This window comes from Pelodiscus sinensis, chromosome 3 (genome assembly GCF_052426305.1).
Source record: "Pelodiscus sinensis isolate ZL-2025 chromosome 3, ASM5242630v1, whole genome shotgun sequence".
Classification (NCBI taxonomy): Eukaryota; Metazoa; Chordata; order Testudines; family Trionychidae; genus Pelodiscus; species Pelodiscus sinensis.
In genome coordinates, this window is record NC_143054.1 from 94,635,599 (window position 1) to 94,654,515 (window position 18,917).

An 18,917-nucleotide genomic window follows, 5' to 3' on the forward strand; every position below is an offset into this window, starting at 1 on the left:
TCCCATAGTTCAGTGCGGTTCCTGCCTTGGAAGAGCTGCTCTCCATTCTGTATGCTAATGAGATGTCCCTCTGTTCCATCTTTAATGCAAATGAGGCTGGGGTGTTTCCTTAATTGTATCACCCTTGTCTGAAGCAGTTTAGGTGTGTCTTCCCCGGCCTTTTCATTGCTTTGTCTTTGATTCTAGCAGAGGCCTGAGGGAGGGGAATGGTTTTCCATGAGTGTCACTCCCTGACTCCCCAAGAGCACAAGGCTGACAGGTGACCATGTTCTGGTTCCCCAATAATCACAGAGCTGGTGGGTAACAGGGGGCAGTTTCTTTTCTCTAACACCAACCATCTCCCCAGCCAATACAGGGCCTGTTCTCTCTCCCCCAGCCCACATAGGGCCTATTTTCTCACCACCACTCCACAACACTGTTAGAGAAAATAAACTGCCCCCCCCCAGTAAAAAAGTTTGGCCAGGCGGCTCTTGTTCTGCAGTACTCCTTGAGAGAAACCGGCCGCACCCTTCCTGCATACCATTGCCTTTAGAAAAAGGAAAGGTGTGAAAAGGGGAAAATAGCCTCTGACTCTACCACCCGTCACCTTGGCGTGAGAACTGCGGGGCTTACCTGGTCTCATGAAACCTGCACAGTTTCGGCCCAACCCCTGGGACACAGACCCCCCACTTGGTGACCATTGGGCCATATATGGTAATATGCAAGCGCGGGAAAGCAATGTGCAGATTTGGGGATAAATACCCATGGCACAGTTTGCTCTAGGAGGTCTTTGCAACACACGTACCACCGTGCGTGTGCCTTCTCGTATACTTCAAAGCGCTGCCGGCCTGATCAACCGACCAGCCACCTCCCCCGATTCTCGGGCGTAACCAAGGCCTTCGCAACCGAACCAATATCTGTGAAATGTTCCGTGTGCTGTGTAAGTTGGTATGTATGATTTGATTTTTTCTTGTTGTATAAGCTTAGTGTTGTAGTTGTTTGTGGGTAGTACATAAGAGTTTGTAGTTATCACTGTTATTTTATTACTGTAGCTGGATATTTTTAAGATTAGAGACTATTCCCCTTGCCCTTCCCATCCCTATATCTCTGACACATTTTACTAGAAACCATAGAATAAATATAATAAATACTGTAAATTCATTATTAACACAGTCTATTAAAATCTTAGAATAAATACTATAAATTCACCACTGTCATAAATAAATATTTTTTATTTGATAAAACTGTCCAGCTGGTTCTGTCCTTCCCCCCTTGGGTATTCATTATTGGACCTGTGAGTCTCGCAACAAACACCACTACCACCACCAGTGCTCTGGCCAAGGACTGCGAAGGGGGAAAAGGGTTTGGGGCAGGGAAGGCTACTTACTGGTGCTGGCCACTCCCTTGGTCCCAGTGGACACTCTACATCAGGGCTACTCAACATGCGGCCTGCGGGCTGCATGCAGCCCACAGCCGTCTGTTTCTGGCCCGCAGTGCAGTTTGGGTTTACACAGGGCTCAACATGTGGCCTGCGAGTGGAAGCCAAATAAAAAAAGTAGTCAATACAATGGTCTTCTGTTGATATGCGTCATTGCTGGACTGTCATTGCTCATTAAAAGTGCTGTCACATGGGTGAAAATTGGGTAAATATTGCATTTTATTAATATCAGCAGAACTGACTTAAATAGGGCCAGTGTGTTGTGTAGTCTGGCCTTAATCTTTGTATTCATGGCATCAGTGCGAAAGAAGCTATTTGCATATATATTTGCATGTATATGCAATCACACTTACGTTGTGGCATTTGACATGGCTGTATCACTGTGGCCCCCAGGGCTTCCAAAGTTGAGTAGTCCTGCTCTACAGGATAGCTCTCCTTTGCGGGCTTGGTGTCCCCAGTGGACATTCCCATGTCGCATCCCTACAAACAGCAGCCCCTCCTTTTGAATGTCCTTTTCCCAGGCCTTCCAGTTGTCTTGGCACAGCCAAACCCTGACCTCACTTTAAGTTAGAAACAGAGGAAACGGCATACCCAAGTTAGTGTCCCTAGCTCAGGGGTGGGAAAGAGGAGGCTAGCAGGCTGGATTTGGTCCACCAAGCCACTGAATCCAGCCCATGGCCACCTTGCTGGAACACTTACTACACAGCAGCTCACACTGCTGGCTGCTAATTACTCTGGACACTGGGGAGGGATGGGGAAGTTTCAGGTGCTGTCCACACCCCTTAGCAAAATCCCTCAGCTCCCATTGGCCAGTTTCCAGCTAATGGCACACCTGCTCCTCTTGCACTCCCACCTCTCTCTCCCCCCAACTTCCTGCTCCACCCAAACCCTCTGTATCCCTTCTCCTTATTTCCCCCAGGTCACGACTCCCTCATACCCCATCCTGCACCCTTATCCCCTCCTGCACTCCATTCCTCTGCTCCAGATCACCACCCAAGCCCTCTGCACCCTTTCCCCCTTCTCCCAGATCACAACTCCCTCCCAGACCCTGCATCCCCTCTTATATCCCTCGCCCAGACCAGAATCCTCTCCTGCACTCCATTCCCTTGTCCCAAGTCATCACTCCCTCCTTCACCCAAACTCCCTCGCAGACTCCACACCCCCTCATTTACCTCAGTCCTCTATCCCAGTGGTCACCAACCAGTAGATTGGGATCTACCAGTAGATCTTGGAGCCTCTAACAGGGGATCCTACTGGTTTGGCCAGGAAGCTATCAAATGCTGGCTCTTCCGTTGCCCCTCTACCCGCTGTCATGCTGCTCCTGCCCTCTGCTTTGGAGCTGCCCCCTGGGAGCCTCCTGCTTGCTCTGCAAAGTGTGGGAGGAAGAAGAGGGGAGGACTCTAATGTCAGGGTGTCCCTCGCCCCCCACTTCTGTACCCTATCCTGCACAGAGAAGGGGATGGATGAAGCTTGGCCATGCAAATCTGTCACTCACACACTGTATGCGTGTCTATCATTCTCACAAACACTCACTGTCCTTCCCTTTCATCTCCTGACCCAACATACACATACATGGGGGGTTGTTACTACTTTTACTGCTTGCAAAGTGTGTTGTTTTTGGTTTTTAACTGTCACCACCCTAACCTCCTACACCCAACCTGCTGCCCCTGACGTGAGTCCCCCTGCACCCAAACTCCTTCCCAGAAATCTTTGGTTCAAGACCAGAGCCTGTACCCCAACCCCTACCCCAGCTTGGTGAAAGTGAGTGAGGATGGGGGAGAAGGGGGATGGAGTGAGCAGGGTGAGGCCTCAGAGAAGGGGTGAAGCAGGGGCAGGGCCTCAAAGAAGGGGCGAAGCAAGGGCAGGGCCTCAAAGAAGGGGCAGGAAGGAAGAGTGGCAAGGGTTTTTGGGTTTGAGGTAGGTCTTACATTGCACTTAAATCGAAAAAGTGATCTTGGGTTTAAAAAGGTTGGAGACCACTTCTCTAACCCAAAGCTCCCTTCTACACCCACAGTGCCAGTTCCCGCACCCCATCCATAGAATGCAGCCCTTGATCACTTACCAAAATCTTGGAGTGGCCCCCCCTTACAAATTACTGCCCACCCCTGCCCTAGCTCTTACCGTTCTGGAGGAGTTCTTCAATAAATAGGCTCTCAGACAGACACACTCTATGATTAGATAGACAGACAGACAGACAGATAAAGTTCCCATTGAGCAGTTTAGCCCAATAAGTGCAGTTTACCCTTTATATATTAGAATCTGCCTTTAAAGAAATAGACAGGGGGTTTGCACGGCCTACTATTCTGCAAAGAAATTTGTTCTCTGGCTCTGCTACATTAGTTTTGCTTCAAACAGCTCTTCAAGGAAAGTGCAATTAGATGTCACTGGTTTGGAAACCGTGGTGCAGGGATAATTCTTACTTTCAACTTCATGAAGGAGAGGAGCTTACAATCTTATCTTATTCACTGTACAACCAGCCTCATTTTTAACATGTGCCATTTAGAAAGCCTCCCATCAAAGCAACATGCTTTTAGAAAAATATTAAGATATTACACCATTTTTGCAAAGATAAGGTATGTTTATAAGTAACACTTATGATCAAGACTAGAGGTGGGATATGCAAAAGTCTCTTCCAAAGAGCCAATTGCACAAAATGCACCAGGTGATCCCAAAAGCAATTCAGAGGGGAAAGGTACCATCAACCACTTTGCACTTGGCCAATAGCCAAGGCTCTCCAAGCACTTTTCACACTCAGTACAAGCATCTTCTACTCCCTGGGGAATTCTGTGTCGCCGCACAATGCAGTTTTGCAGAAATTAGTGCACAGAAAATGGGCAGCAGTGCTGCTAGCCACTTCTCCAACCATTAGATTTAGCAGAGCCCATCTTGCACATCTAAGACACAGCTGGGGGCAGGGAAAGGGAGCTAGAGTAGTGGTGGGGGAACCTGCAGCCCACTAGGGTTCCATTTGTCGCTCATGAGACATTTTGTTTACCATTGCCTATGCACCGAGTTGCCACATTCTGCTGCTTTTCATCTGTGTAGATTTTTTCCTACCAGAAGAACAAAAGCAACATACACTAAGGGTACCTCTAGACTACAAGCCTCTTTTGAAAAAGTCTCTTTCGAAAGAGAGCATCTAAACTACAGCCAGTACTTTTGAAAAAGTGAGCCGCTTTTTCAAAAGAGAGCACCCAGGCAGTCTGGATGCTGTCTTTCGAAAAAGCAGTTTGCATTATATAGCGCCTTTTTTTTTGAAAGAGCACTTTCAAAAAAAGGTGTTATTCCTCGTAAAATGAGGTTTTCTGTGGTCAAAAAAACCCGCCACATTCGAAAATACCCTTTAGTCTAGACACACCCTAAGGGTGTTAAATTGCAGTTAATTGACTAGTTGAGTAATCAATGGAATTTCCATCAACTACTCAATACAGGCAGTCCCCGACTTACGCGGATCCGACTTATGTCGGATCCGCACTTATGAACGGGGCTTTTCTCGCCCCAGAGCTCACGGGCAGCGGGTCGCCACCCGTGTCCTCCAGGGCGAGAAAAGCTTCTCCAGGTCTTTGGGCGGCTTTGCTCTGGTGTCCCTGGTCTGCTGGGGGGGTCCAGCGGCTTTGTCCCCCCAGCAGACTAGGAGGACAGGAGCAAAGCCTTGGAGCACGCCCGCAGCGGGACAGCCCAGGTGCGCTTGGGCTGTCCCGCTGCGGGCGTGCTCCAAGGCTTTGCTCCCCATCTCCTTGGTCTGACCAGCAGACCAGGGAGATGGGGAGCAAAGCCTCGGAGCACGCCAGCAGTGGGACAGCCGCGGCACGCCTGGACTGTCCCGCTGCCTGCGTGCTCTGCGGCTTTGCTCCGCGTCTCCCAGGTCAGCAGACCAGGGAGACGGAGCAAAGCCGTGGAGGACTTGGGCGGTCCCGCCACCCCCGTCTCCCTGGTCTGCTGGGGGGGGGGAGGTACAGCTAGTGCCCCCCCCCCCCAGCAGACCAGGCTTTTCTTGCCTACCCCTGGGGTAGAGCAGCTGGGGGCTGCCGGGTTGGTCCCGCAGCGCCGCTCCGGACCAACCCGGCAGCACCCCAGCTGCTCTGCCCCAGGCATCCTGATTCAGCTGCTGCTGGTCAGTTTCAGCAGCGGCTGACTTGGGGACGCCTGGGGCAGAGCAGCTGGGGTGCTGCTGGGTTGCTCCAGTAGCGCCGAGGAGCCGCGCTACTGGAGCAACCCAGCAGCACCCCAGCTGCTCTGCCCCAGGCGTCCCCAAGTCAGCCGCTGCTGAAACTGACCAGCAGCTGACTACAGGAAGCCCGAGGCAGAGTTGCTCTGCCCCAGGCTTCCTGGAATCAGCCGCTGATCAGTTTCAGCAGCAGCTGACTTGGGGACGCCTGGGTTTCTTAAGTTGAATCTGTATGTAAGTCAGAACTGGCATCCAGATTCAGCCGCGGTTGAAACTGATCAGTTTCAGCAGCGGCTGACGCCAGTTCCGACTTACATACAGATTCAACTTAAGAACAAACCTACAGTCCTTATCTTGTACGTAACCCGGGGACTGCCTGTAAGCATGACCGCTGGGGCTCTCGTACATTTCAAAGGAGGAATGCAGAACTACACCTGCAGCCCGGGGCCAGTGGGAAGTCCCGCTGACTCTGGGCTGCAGATGGCGTGCCAGCTTAGAAAAGTACAAGAGGCCCACTGTGGGCTGCACTCAAGCATGCCTGCTTTGAAATGTACAAGAGACCCCAGAGGGCTCTTGTGAATTTCAAAGCCACAGCATCCTCATGGAGTAGTGCCTTCAGCATTTCAAAGGGGCAGCGCACCATAGCTGAGCCCAGGCTCCATACCACATTTCAGCGGAACCTGGTTCAACTCCCCAGCTGACTCTGGGTTCTGGAGAAATGCTGCGGGGAACCTGGGCTCACCTGGGGAGTCCACAGCTGACCACGGGCTCCATAGCGCTGCCCCTTTGAACGCAGCTTCTGCATTTCAAAGGGGCAATGCCACACAGCTGATCCCTGGCTCATCTGTTAGGCACTGCCCCTCTGAAATGCTTCTTTTAAGTACCCCTACTTCCCCCTTCCTTTACTGCTTCTATCTGATAGAGGCAGCCAATGCGGGGGAGGGGGGAGGAAATCGACTATTCCTTATCAGATAGTTGACTAGTCCTTAATATCCTTAACATACACATAAAGCAAGAGCACATGAAGTGAAGTGCATGCTGATTACACACATTACTACAGCCATGTGCTCCCTCTGCATCCAGTCAAAGCACTGCTATGGTTCAATCTGCACATCCACAAATTCTAGGCAGGCAAGTGCAGTTAGCAAAACTACTCTATTCTGGGGAAACAAGAAGATGAAGGAGGGTCACTCATGCAGCCCACTCACTAGCCTAGGTTGCCCCTTACTGAACTAGAGGGTGCTGGGCTGCAGCTGTTCCTAGCATGCTTTGAGGGAACTATAGGGTGGTGTGGCTGAAACTCCATGCAAGGCTGTGACTGGGCATTAGGCTGTTTCTCCCTCTGCCCGGGGTTATGAAGCAGCAGGGGGGAGGAGGAAGGATGGATGGATGGGCGGGCATGGGGGAATCCCACAGGTGAACTCTGGGAGGGAGGGGAGTGGTGTGGTATTGGATGGGGGAGTCTGCAGATGAGCTCTGAGAAGGAGAGTAGTTTGGGTGCATTGGATGGGGGGGCACAAGTGGGCTCTGCAGAGGGGTGGAAGGGTTGTGAATATTTGCCCCCCTGGCTGGGATCTAGGAAGGTAAGAACAAAGCAGGAGCTGGGCTGTCATAGGGGGTTCTTTAGCTCTCTATCCCTGGGGGAATTGCTCTGGGCGTCCCTATTACAGTTACAGACGTACCTACTGGCGGGTATTTTGAAACCAATTTACCAAAATAACTGAAAGTGGCGTGACTCTGGAGTGTTATTTTGACCAAAAACTAACTGCAGACTCCTACAATCCTGTGCACTGTTCGGGCGCAGAAGGGCCCCAGGAGCTGGCTTCGGACCCAGGGGCACCGGCCGGCGAAGGGGGAAGGCGGTACTAGGGCCTACCTGAGACAAAGCCCTGAAGAGCAGGGCATCCCGTCCCCCTGCTCCGCTCGCGCCGGCCTCACTCCCCACGTGCGGACACGCCGCGCCCCCGGCGGCTGGCCTGGCTCCCGCCCCCGGGCAGTGGGCACAGCCCCGGCGAGGCGGAGCCAGCGCACGTGAAGCGCGGGCACCGCGGGACGTGGCCAGGGCTGGCGGGCGCCCGCCGCGACTGTCGGGGATGGTGGCAGCGAAGCCTTCAGGTCGCAAGCGCCTCCCTCACCCCAGCGGCTCCGCCCGCTCCCTGGCGGCTCCGCGGGACCCGAGCTGCGGCGCGGCCCAGCCCAGCCCGGGCGCCGCTCGCACCGTCCCCCCGTTACCTGCCCCGCTCGGCCGCAGCCTCTGTCCCGAGCAAACTTCATGCAAAGCTGCCTTTCCTCCGCGGCGGCGCTTCCCCTTCCGGTGCGGGGGCTGGCGCTCAGCCGCGGTGGGAGCAGGGCTCCGGCGGTGGAGCTGGGGGAGACGGGGGCGGTGCAGGGTAGCGCCCCGGGTGCAAAGGCCAGCGGGAGGGGACAGAGAAAGCGGCTGCCGGGGGAGCTTTTTCCAAAGCAAAACTGGCTCGTTTGCTGGCTTCAATCCGCAGCACGAGGAGAAACCAACAACCCGGGCCAGAAGCTGCAGACGCACCCCTCCCCCCGGCTGCTGCCGCTGGCTCCGCCTTGGTGCATTTTGGGCTGGGGTAACACCTTCTGAGTGGGGCTTTCCGGCCTCGGGCAAGCTGCGGCCGCTGCTGCTGCTGTGAAAGAAAGAATCCGATGGCCCATTTCTGGTTCCAGTTTAAGGAGCAACGTGTGTGCTCTATCTAAGACCAACAAGGAAGAGCTAACCTCCTGGGGCTGGCGTTCCGCACTTAATCCTTGGAGGTTTTTTGTCTGTAAAGGAATCTTGAGTCTGAGTTTAGACTTCTGGGAGCTGGTTTTGAATTTAAATTGAGGGAGGAACAAGATGCCGTTCGAAGGAACATGGGGTATTTTAAGTGACACTTAAAATTGCTCAGTGTTCAACATCTGTACGTGAAGTGACTGTCTCACTGTAGGTTTGTAATTCAGATGTAAACTCAGCACAAACTGGGAGTTAGCATAACATGTTACACCCAGAAGAATTTTTTTGGAAATGTTTCATATTGGTTTTGCTGTTTTAAGTCCATTTCAAAAACCGAGCAACAGTATTTATGGGGGAGAATAGGTTGAATGTCAGGTGATTTTGTGCTCCAGCCTCAAAAAGTCTTAATTTTTCACAATTACCATTTGAGCCATTATCACAAACTAATTTCTACCAAAATAAACAAACATGAATCCTCTATTTAATTCTTTGGCCTCATGTTATGATTAATGTATGGAAAACTGACACTGGCTGGCACTGAACAGCCTTCTCTGAGCTATGCACATACACATGGACATGACATGAGCATAAAGAGCAAGACATGGTCATTTGCTAGGGCCCTGTCAAATACACAGCCATGAAAAACATGTCACTGACTATGAAATCAGGTCTCCTTCCATGAAATCTGCTCTTTTGTGTGTTTTTGACCTATACTATGGACTTTGACCTATCCATGGACTTCATGAGGGAGACCAGCATTTCTCAAATTTCAGGTTCTCATCCAAAAGGGAATCATGGGGAGGGAGGTCCACAAGATTAGGGAGGTTGTGATATTGCCTTTACTTCAGAGATGGGTGGCCAGAGAGTACTACCTGTTGATCAGTGCTCAGCTCTGAAGGTAGCATCCTGCCAGCAGCAGCACAGAAGTAAGAGTGGCAACGCCATATCATACCATCCACTTCTTCAGAAGTGGGCTGTGCCCACAAAAGCTCATGATACCATCTACATGTTTTGTTAGTCTATAAAGTGCTACCAGACCATTTGTTGTTTTTAAGTTCATCCCAACAGTGTTAGGCATCATTAAAAAAGGCATAGAGAACAAGACAGAGAATATTTTATTGCCTCTATATAAAACCATGGTACACCCACATCTTGAATACTGTGTACAGATGTGGCTGCCTCGTCTCAAAAAAGATATATTGGCATTGGAAAAGGTTCGGAAAAGGGCAACAAAAATGATTAGGGGTTTGGAATGTGTCCTATATGAAGAGAGATTAAAAAGACTGGGACTTCTCTGTTTAGAAAAGAAGAGATATGATATGATAGAGGTCTATAAAATCATGACGGGGGAATATGATAGAGGTCTATAAAGTCATGACAGGTATGGAAAAAGTGAATAAGGACAAGTTATTTACTTGTTCCCACAATATAAGAACTAGGGTTTGCCAAATGAAATTAATAGGTAGCAGGTTTAAAACAAAGGAAGTTTTTTTTCATATTGCGCATAGTCATTCTGTGGAACTCCTTACCAAAGGATATTGTGAAGACTAGGTTCAAAAAAGACCTAGATAAATTCGTGGAGGGTAGGTCAATTGATACATATTAGCCAGAATGGGTAGGAATGGTGTCCATATGCCTCTGTTTGTCAGGGGCTGGGAATGGATGACAGGAGAGGAATCACTTGATGAATACCTGTTCTGTTCACTCTCTCTGGGGCATCTGGCATTGGCCACTGTCAGAAGACAGGCTACTGAGCAAGATGGACCTTTGGCCTGACCCAGTATGGCCGTTCTTATGACCCTAAAGTTACAAGACCCTGGAATTTCAAGTTTAAATAGCAGAAATCATGATTGTTATTTTTAAAATCCCATGACCGTAAAATTGACCAAAATGAACTGTGAATTTAGTAGGGCCTTAGTCATTGCCCAAAGGAGCTTCCAATCTAGCTCTGTCTTTTGTGCCCATCAAGACATGGCCTCTGTGCCTAAATTTTATTTGTTTCTGAACCCTTTCATTAATAACTATCCTACACCAAGTCTGAAAAAACTGGGAGTGCTGGTGACATAAGATACTCAGTAAGTGCCCCAAGACCTTGTCTGCTCAGAGATTTTAGCAACTGGTGACCACACTAATGTAGCTTGCACCAGTGAAAAACTCTGTTGTAGACAGTGTAAACGTCTGGTGGTGTGGTAAATTGCTGTACAATGTGATTTACACCACTGGGCTATGTCTAGACTACGTCCCTTTTTCAGAAAAGGGATGTAAATTAGACGTATCGCAATTGCTAATGAAGCAGGGATTTAAATCTCCCGTGCTTCATTAGCATAAAAATGGCTGCCGCTTTTTTTCGGCATGGAGCTTTGTCGAAGAAAAGCGCCAGTCTAGACGCTGATCTTTCGAAAAATAAAGCCTTTTCCGAAAGATCCCTTATCCCTTATTTCCGAAAAAGAGATGTAATCTAGACATAGCCCTGATGTTTACTACTGTTTGAAACCAAGCTGCATCATTGCATTAGGAGGCTGCATGAAGAGCTACTTAAGTAGCTGCTCTCAAATCCCCAGTGTAAACAAAGCCTTAGTATGGATGTCAGCTGTGTTTGAAAACATTTAAACAATAGGGTTAACCATGACCAGCTAACAGTTTTTTAAAATACATCTGTCCTAATTCCCTGTAAAGGGAAAATTGAGTTTAACATTGTGTTAGTAAAAACAGAAGCTTCAGGGGGTAGCCGAGTTAGTCTGTACAGAATAAACTTAAACAACAAATGGTCTGGTAGCACTTTATAGACTACCAAAACATGAGCTTTCATGGTCCGGTCATCTGAAGAAGTGGGTTGTGCCCATGAAAGCTCATGTTTTATTAAGCTATAAAATGCTACCAGACTATTTGTTGTTTTTTAGTAAAAACAGTTTCTCAGTTTCCTCCAGTAGAAACAAGCCCTTCAAGGAAGCTGGCAGATAAAGGTGTCAGTCACTTTAGGATTTATGACAAGGGTGGGGAACCTTTTTTGCGTTGGGGGCCACTGACCCACAATAAAAAAAATCAGTCAGTGGCCACACACAAGTGAGAAACACACACAAAACCTCATGGCCCCCAACTGAGAAGGAGAAAGACACCCCCTACATTCCCCTGGCACACCAGAGCCTAGAGGAAGACAGGCTAGTAGAATTTGTTCTCCAGCCCATGGCGAGATGGGGGGGGGGGAGGAGGGAGAGGAGGAAGCTGGTCCTTAGGTTCCCCACCCCTGTTTTATGCCATGGACTTAAGGAGCTGTTGTTTGTGTGTCGCTCTTACAATAAGCAGCAGCAGGGGTGCATTTGCATAATTATTTCAATGTAACTAAAAGTTACTGAATGATTTGCCAATTACTTAACATTGTCATATACTTTCTACCTAATTCAATGTAGATTTGCCATTGAATGCAGCTTTTTTGTACATAGTTCACACAGCTATCACATACTGAGTCAAGTCAACCTCAAATTTTTAGTTCAAGAACCATATGATCAATTCTGATGGCATAGGAAGTCAGCGGGATAAGACAGAAACTGCAATCAATTCATATGGTAAAACTTAAAACAGACCCTCCAGTGACCTTTGTCTACACAGTATGAGCAGCCATTTAACTAAATTAGTTTCCACTGGTGTGGGTTCCCTTATTCTGGATTTAAGCAAAATCAAAACAGGGTATTTTTAATCCAAAAGTAGTGTTCCCACCATGAAGTTCAACTGATTTAACTAATTGAGATTGTTCAGTTCAATTGGTACTTAAACTGATTGTGTACATCAGCCCTGAGTCACAGCAACAGCTTCTGAGGGAAGGTGAATACTATACTGGAGAAAGAAGTGACTGGGAAAATAGTGCCTTTTGTCCATTAAAATCCTTTGTTAAAATCATTTGTTTTGCTAAAGCCAGTGCTACAAACCAGACAATGTACTTCCAAGAAAAGACATCTATGTATTATGTACACTGTCTTTGACTGTTGGCCAAATGAGTTAATGCTGCCAGCTTACAGGTCAAAATAAATATACAGGCAAATTTGGTAAAATATAGTGGCTTTTTCTCCAAGGTATTATCCTGTGGGAATTAAATTAATGCTATGATTTAAAAACAAAAACAAAAAACAAGGTTCCACTTTATGATGAACCATGAAGAGGTGAAGAAAACAAATAAAGGAATACAAGTCTTTTCTGAAACATGTAGAAATGTAAAATTCACCCACCCTTAATGTTAATGTGCCAATATACCAGTTAAAGTACCAATACTTTGGACTCTGTTTTAAAGAAAATAAATTATACTTTGCTATTTGAAAAATACATGAATAATTAAATATAAAATTACTGGTATGCAGTAGTTGTGTTGCTGTATTGGTCCCAAGACATTAGAGAGACAAGGTGAGTGAAGTAATATTGTGATGGGTAAAGATGCTCTGGGGACTGTTGCCTGATGTGCTGAGACCCCATTAAGCCTGTTTTCCCGACCATCTCTTAGGCCCCCAATACTCTGTCTTGTTGAGCCAGGCACACTAGCCTGCTGCAACACAGAGACAGGGCCTGGGCCATGTCCCCAAAGCTGCAAACTTTAACTGAAAATACCACAGTGAGATACCTGTCTCCAGCACTCATTTACGCAGCCCCTCGGGGAGCTGAGCCCTAGATAAATCTGTCTTATGCTGTATACAGATTTGTACAGCATAAACTTATGAAATTCACTCTCTCTCTCAATGTACGGAGTGATCACCAGACTCCTTACCCCACCAGGTAGCTATTTTTACACTGGATTTATTAATAAACAAAAGTGATTTTATTCAGTGTAAAAGGTAGGATTTAAGTGGTCATAAGAGATAGCACACAGAAAAATGTAGATTACTAAACAAAATAAAACATGCAGCCCAGCCTAATACACTAAGAAACTAAGTTACATGTAATGTGTCATGGTCAAAGTCACTCTAATAAGCTCCTTTCACAAGACTGGAAAGCCTTCCATCATGGGCCCAGTTCTTCCCAGTTCCATTTTAGATGTTTCTAGAAGTCATCTTGGGGGGGAGTAGCCAGGGAGAATTGACAACCTAGATTTCCTCATTCCCTACCCTTACATAGGTTTTGCATAAAGCAGGAATCTTTTGTGTAGTCTTCACTTTCCCTCTCAATTGGTGGAAAAATACAACATCTAAGATTGATCCCAGCATCAGGTGACATAACCACATGTCTTGGTAAGAGACACAGGTGATACTGGGCTCTGCGTTGTGCTGCCCCTTTAAAGTGCTGCTGCAGGGATTCCAGCTGATCCTGGATTCTGTGCAGCGTTGCCCCTTTGAAATGTCACCACTGTTTTTCAAAGGGGCATCACTAGCAGAGCCTGGAATCAGCTGGGGACTCCAGCTGATCCCGGGCTTCTGCAGTGCTGCCCCTTTGAAATACTGCAGCAACGTTTCAAAGGAGCAGCATTCGCAATTACCAGTAATTGCGTGATTAATTGCAATTAAATTTTTTAATCGCACAATTAATCACAATTATTTTTTAAATTGCTTGACAGCCCTAGTTATTTCAAAATAATTTTCAAAATAAGGGGCTTCTTACTCTGACTTCTGTAACCCTCATTTCATGAGGAATAAGGGAAGTTGAAGGAAGAGTGTTATTCCTTCTACTTCCTGCAGTGTGGACAGTGCCAAAAGTCAAGTTAATGTACTTTGACTTCAACTATTCAGTTAACATAGCTGAAGTTGCGTAGCTTAACTCGACTTTAGCCTGCAGTACAAATGTACCCTTGGTTAATGCTGTTGCTATTAACCTTTAGCCTATGCATGCTATTGCCTATGAATATCCACATTTATTTCAAGTGATCAGTAATGTTTCAGCTTGCTTGCCTGGAATTTTCTTGCATGGTTTAATCAAAACCAGTCACTATAATGATACTGGAAAATTAGGTGCATGAACAGATTGTTATTTTTCTCATGTTTGCAGAATACTGCACCTTACATTTGATCACCACACTTAGCCAGCTGTGAAAGAGACTTTAAAAGCAGCACTTGGTATATTATCACCACTTTCTCCTTCTTTGTATCATACCAGGTTTTGCTGGTTCCACTATTTGAGATGCTGTAATTTAAGGTAGTTTATTCAAACTCTTAAGAACACATTCTATTTTTTTTTAAATGTAGGTACCTTAAAATCTGGCACTAAAGATTCTAAATATAGGTTTAAGTAAGTGGCTTGATTTTCTGAAGAACTGAACACCCATAAACAGAAGAAAATGATTGGACATTGATTTACATTTAACCAAACTTCCAAAGCTATGAAAGTTCCTGTTCCTCAATGAAGTCCATAAGCCAGGTTTCATAATACCCCTTTTCTTCCAAACCTGTCCTTGACAGAAAATAGAGTACTAAAGGTTTACTTTTGGTCAGACTTAGAGGACTCTTTTGTCTTTTCATCCCATGATGGTCCTGTAATCCCAAACAGATGCTCACAGTGACTTGATACAATCCATTAACCTAATAACTACAGGTGTGAAGGATTTAGAGGGGTAGCCGTTAGTCTGCGCTGGAAACACTTAAACGGATAGTCCAGTTAATAGTACCTTAGGATGCTACTGTACTAGACTATTCATTGTTTTTTATTTTTTTCCAGCTACAGACTAACTTGGCTACCCCTCTGAAGCTTTTGAACATGTAAGGCACTGCATTCAGCTATATGGAGTGGAAATCCATCAACTACACAAAGAAACTCACATATCCAAACAGACATCATCTTCCTATCCAGTGCAAACAGATGAACATCATATTTAATGGACTGAGGGTGAAAAACCCACTACAATATACATACCCCACAGACTACAGCCAGAGTTATGCCACACTCTCTCAAAGAAACTCAGGAACCACCTAATCAACTCTACATTTTGCTTCTAGACTATTTGTTGTTTTTTAAGTTTTTAAAAGTGTGAAGTAAGAGATCCATGTCTAGATATAGAATTAAGTCTGTGGAGAAATTACATGGATAATTTTAGAATTGAAATTAATTTTTCAGCAGACATTTATGCTGTTTGTCACTGGATATGACAATGTGAAACAGATGTCTTGCTCTAAAGTAACATCATTTTTGATCATTTCAGAATTAGACTCTTGTGAGGATCAGTTTCTGACCTTGTATAATAATCAAAAAAAGCTCTACCACTAAAACTATTATAAAATATTAACCATTGGAAGCTCTCACTACTTACTCAGCTTGAAAAATAGTTTCCACTCTTACACAGAGCTACCACATTCTCAAGTGTTGCCAATGACCTCCCTTTTCAGCATGATAGCTGAGAAAAGCCCATTAAAATTAAAGTTGTTTTTTTATTCATACACTTCCACAGTTCATTCATGGTGAGAAGTGCTCCTTAATCTCTGAATTTCTATTCTCCTGGGCTGAGCATACAAAGTGGTGTTTCCATTTAATCAGACTGACTATTCAGCACAATCACTTTTGCAACTGGAAATGATAGAAGCAGCAGTGAAAGTTTATGGAGGGAAGATCATTTCAGTAAAGAAAACTCCTGCTTTTTAGCACTAAAAAGTTGTCAGTGGTTTATTTTCTCTTTGACATTTTCAATATTGTGCTTTTCTAGCAGCAGTTAAGATTAATGTGACATTTTAAAATTACCCTTTATCTTTTACTTCTTGAGTAGCTCGTATAAAATAAAGGAAATGAAAATATTCCTAAATGCAATCTGCCCTCATTAGGTCAGAGCCTACAATCAATCTGTGGGAAATGAACCTCTACAAAATAATATACCCTGAAGGGGAAAAAGCCTCTTAACTTTCTTACTCAAATTCAAATATTTAAAAGGACCCCACAATTCTCTAAGGTTTATTTGATAAGATCCTTCCTTCAACTCAGCCGACTCCCACAAGACATCTGTCATGGCATTTGGGGACGTCCCATCGGTTGAATTATTTGATTCATGAATAAATATCTTTCTAAAAGATCAACCACAAGTTATTGGGCAGTTAGTAGGTGGGATTCTATGGCCTATGTTAGGCAGGAAGTCAGACCAAATTATCATAATGGTCTCTTCTGATCTTAATCCATGAAAATGTAATTATTTCTTTTATGCCTCAATTTCAACCTCAGTTGCTGCCTCCAGTGTGGTAAGTGGGTCTGCAAGCCAGTTTTCTATCCAGCCTTAGAAAAGGGAGTGGAGCCACACACGATATAGATTAGTGCTGGGCAACCTATGGCCTGAGCACCACATACGGCCCAGTAGGGTTCCACGAGTGGCCCATCCTACATTTTTTTTACCCTTGTTCATGAACTGGGTTGCCAGATACCATTTGTTTTTGTCTGTGTAGTTTTTTTCCCACTGGTATGACTAAAGCTACATACATGTAAAGCAAGGGCACATGAAGTGAGGTGTGTGCTGATTGCACACAACAGTGCCTGTAAGAGCCATGTGCTCCCTCCGCATCCAGTCAAAGTGCTGCTATGATTCGGTTGACTCACCCTACAAATTTTAGGTACGCAAGCACAGTTAGCAAAACTCCCTTGCTCCAAAAGACTGTCTTGGTTACAACGGTTTTGCAGCCCACTGAGATGGAGAGCAAGTCATGTGTCAAACTCACTAGAATCATAGAATAGAATCATAGAGCTGGAAAAGACCTCAGGAGGTCATCAAGTCCAGCCCCCTGCCCAAGGCAGGACCAACCCCAACTAAATCAACCCAGCCAGGGCTTTGTCAAGCCGAGACTTAAAAACATCTAGGGATGGAGATTCCACCACCTCCCTAGATAACCCATTCCAGTGCTTCACCACCTTCCTAGTGAAATAGTTTTTCCTAATATCCAACCTAGACCTCCCGCACTGTAACTTGAGACCACTGCTCCTTCTACCTAGAACAGCGTCTCTCCATCCTCTTTTGAACCTCCCTTCAGGAAGTTGAAGACTGCTATCAAATCCCTGCTCACTCTTCTCTTCTGCAGGCTAAACAAAACCAAATACCTCAGTCTCTCCTCATAGGTCATGCGCTCCAGCCCCCTAATCATTTTGGTCGCCCTCCGCTGGACCCTCTCCAGTGGGGGACCCAGAACTGGACACAGTCCTCCAGATGTGGCCTCACCAGAGCCGAATAAAGGGGAATAATCACTTCTCTAGATCTGTTGGAAATGCTAATGCAACCTAATATGCCATTAGCCTTCTTGGCTACAAGGGCACACTGTTGGCTCATATCCAGCTTCTCATTCACTGTAATCCCCAGGTCCTTTTCTGCAGAACTACTCCTTAGCCAGTCGGTCTCAAGCCTGTAACAGTGCTTGGGATTCTTCCGACCCAAGTGCAGGACTCTACACTTGTCCTTGTTGAACCTCATCCAATTTCTTGTGGCCCAATCCTCTAATCTGTTTAGGTCATTCTGGACCCTATCCCTGCCCTCCAGCATATCTACCTCTCCTCCTTGCTTAGTGTCATCTGCAAACTTGCTGATGGTGCAATCCATCCCCTCATCCAGGTCATTAATAAAGATATTGAACAAAACCAGTCCTGGAACTGATCCTTAGGGTACTCTGCTAGAAACCGACCGCCAATCTGACATCAAGCCGTTGATCATTACCCATTGGGCCCGACAGTCTAGCCTAGCTTTCTATCCATCTTACAGTCCATTTATCCAATCCATGCTCCCTTAACTTGCTGGCAAGAATATTGTGGGAGACCGTATCAAAAGCTTTGCTAAAGTCATGCTATAGCACATCCACTGACTTTCCCATATCCACAGAGCCAGTTACCTCATCATAGAAGCTAATCAGATTCGTGAATCCATGTTGACTATTCCTGATCACTTTCCCCTCTTCCAAGTACTTCAAAATGGATTCCTTGAGGATCCCGTCCATGATTTTTCCAGGGACTGAGGTAATGCTGACTGGTCTGTAGTTCCCTGGATTGTCCTTCTTCCCTTTTTTAAACATGGGAACTACATTTGCCTTTTTCCAATCATCCGGGACCTCTTCCAATCTCCACGAGTTTTCAAAGATAATGGCCAAAGACTCTGCAATAACATTTGCCAACTCCTTCAGTACCCTTGGATGCATTAAATCCGGACATATAGATTTGTGAACATTTAGCTCTTCTAAATAGTTCCTAACTTGTTCTTTCACCACCAAGGGCTGTCCACCTTCTTCCCATACTGCGTTGCCTAGTGCATTCGTCAGGGATCTGACCTTGTCTGTGAAGACAGAAGCAAAGAAAGCATTGAGTACTTCAGCTTTTCCCACATCATCTGTCACTAGGTTACTTTCCTCATCCAGTAAGGGCCCCACAACCTCTCTGATCACCTTCTTATTGCTAACATGCCTGTAGAAACCTTTCTTGTTATCCTTCACATCCCTTGCTAGCTGAAATTCCAATTGCGCTTTGGCATTCCTGATAACTCCCCTGCATTCTCGAGCAATATATTTATACTCCTCCCTAGTCATCTTTCCAAGTTTCTGCTTCTTCTACGCTTCCTTTTTGTGTTTAAGCTCACCATGGATGTTCCCAGTAAGCCAATCTGGTCACCTACCATATTTGCTTTTCTTGCTGCGCATCGGGATGGTTTCTTCCTATGCCTTTAATAAAGCTTCTTTAAAATA

At 46.1% G+C, this 18,917-nt stretch overlaps 1 protein-coding gene across 4 annotated transcripts in view; it reads right to left on the minus strand.

Moving 5' to 3' along the window:
• The window catches only part of SAMD3 (sterile alpha motif domain containing 3), a 122,640-nt gene that overhangs the window by 74,553 nt on the left and 29,170 nt on the right, over positions 1–18,917 (minus strand). The window contains exons 1-2 of one of the 4 annotated variants that reach the window (XM_075924149.2): positions 7,818–8,849; positions 1,367–1,508 (exon numbers count right to left, since the gene is read on the minus strand). The exons of 1 other annotated variant lie outside the window; for it this stretch is intronic. The gene's annotated coding sequence lies outside the window, so the exon portion shown is untranslated. Of the gene's footprint in view, positions 1–1,366; positions 1,509–7,461; positions 7,784–7,817; positions 8,850–18,917 lie in introns of those variants that run through there. 2 more of the 4 variants (XM_075924147.2, XM_006118590.5) reach the window with 2 other exon arrangements.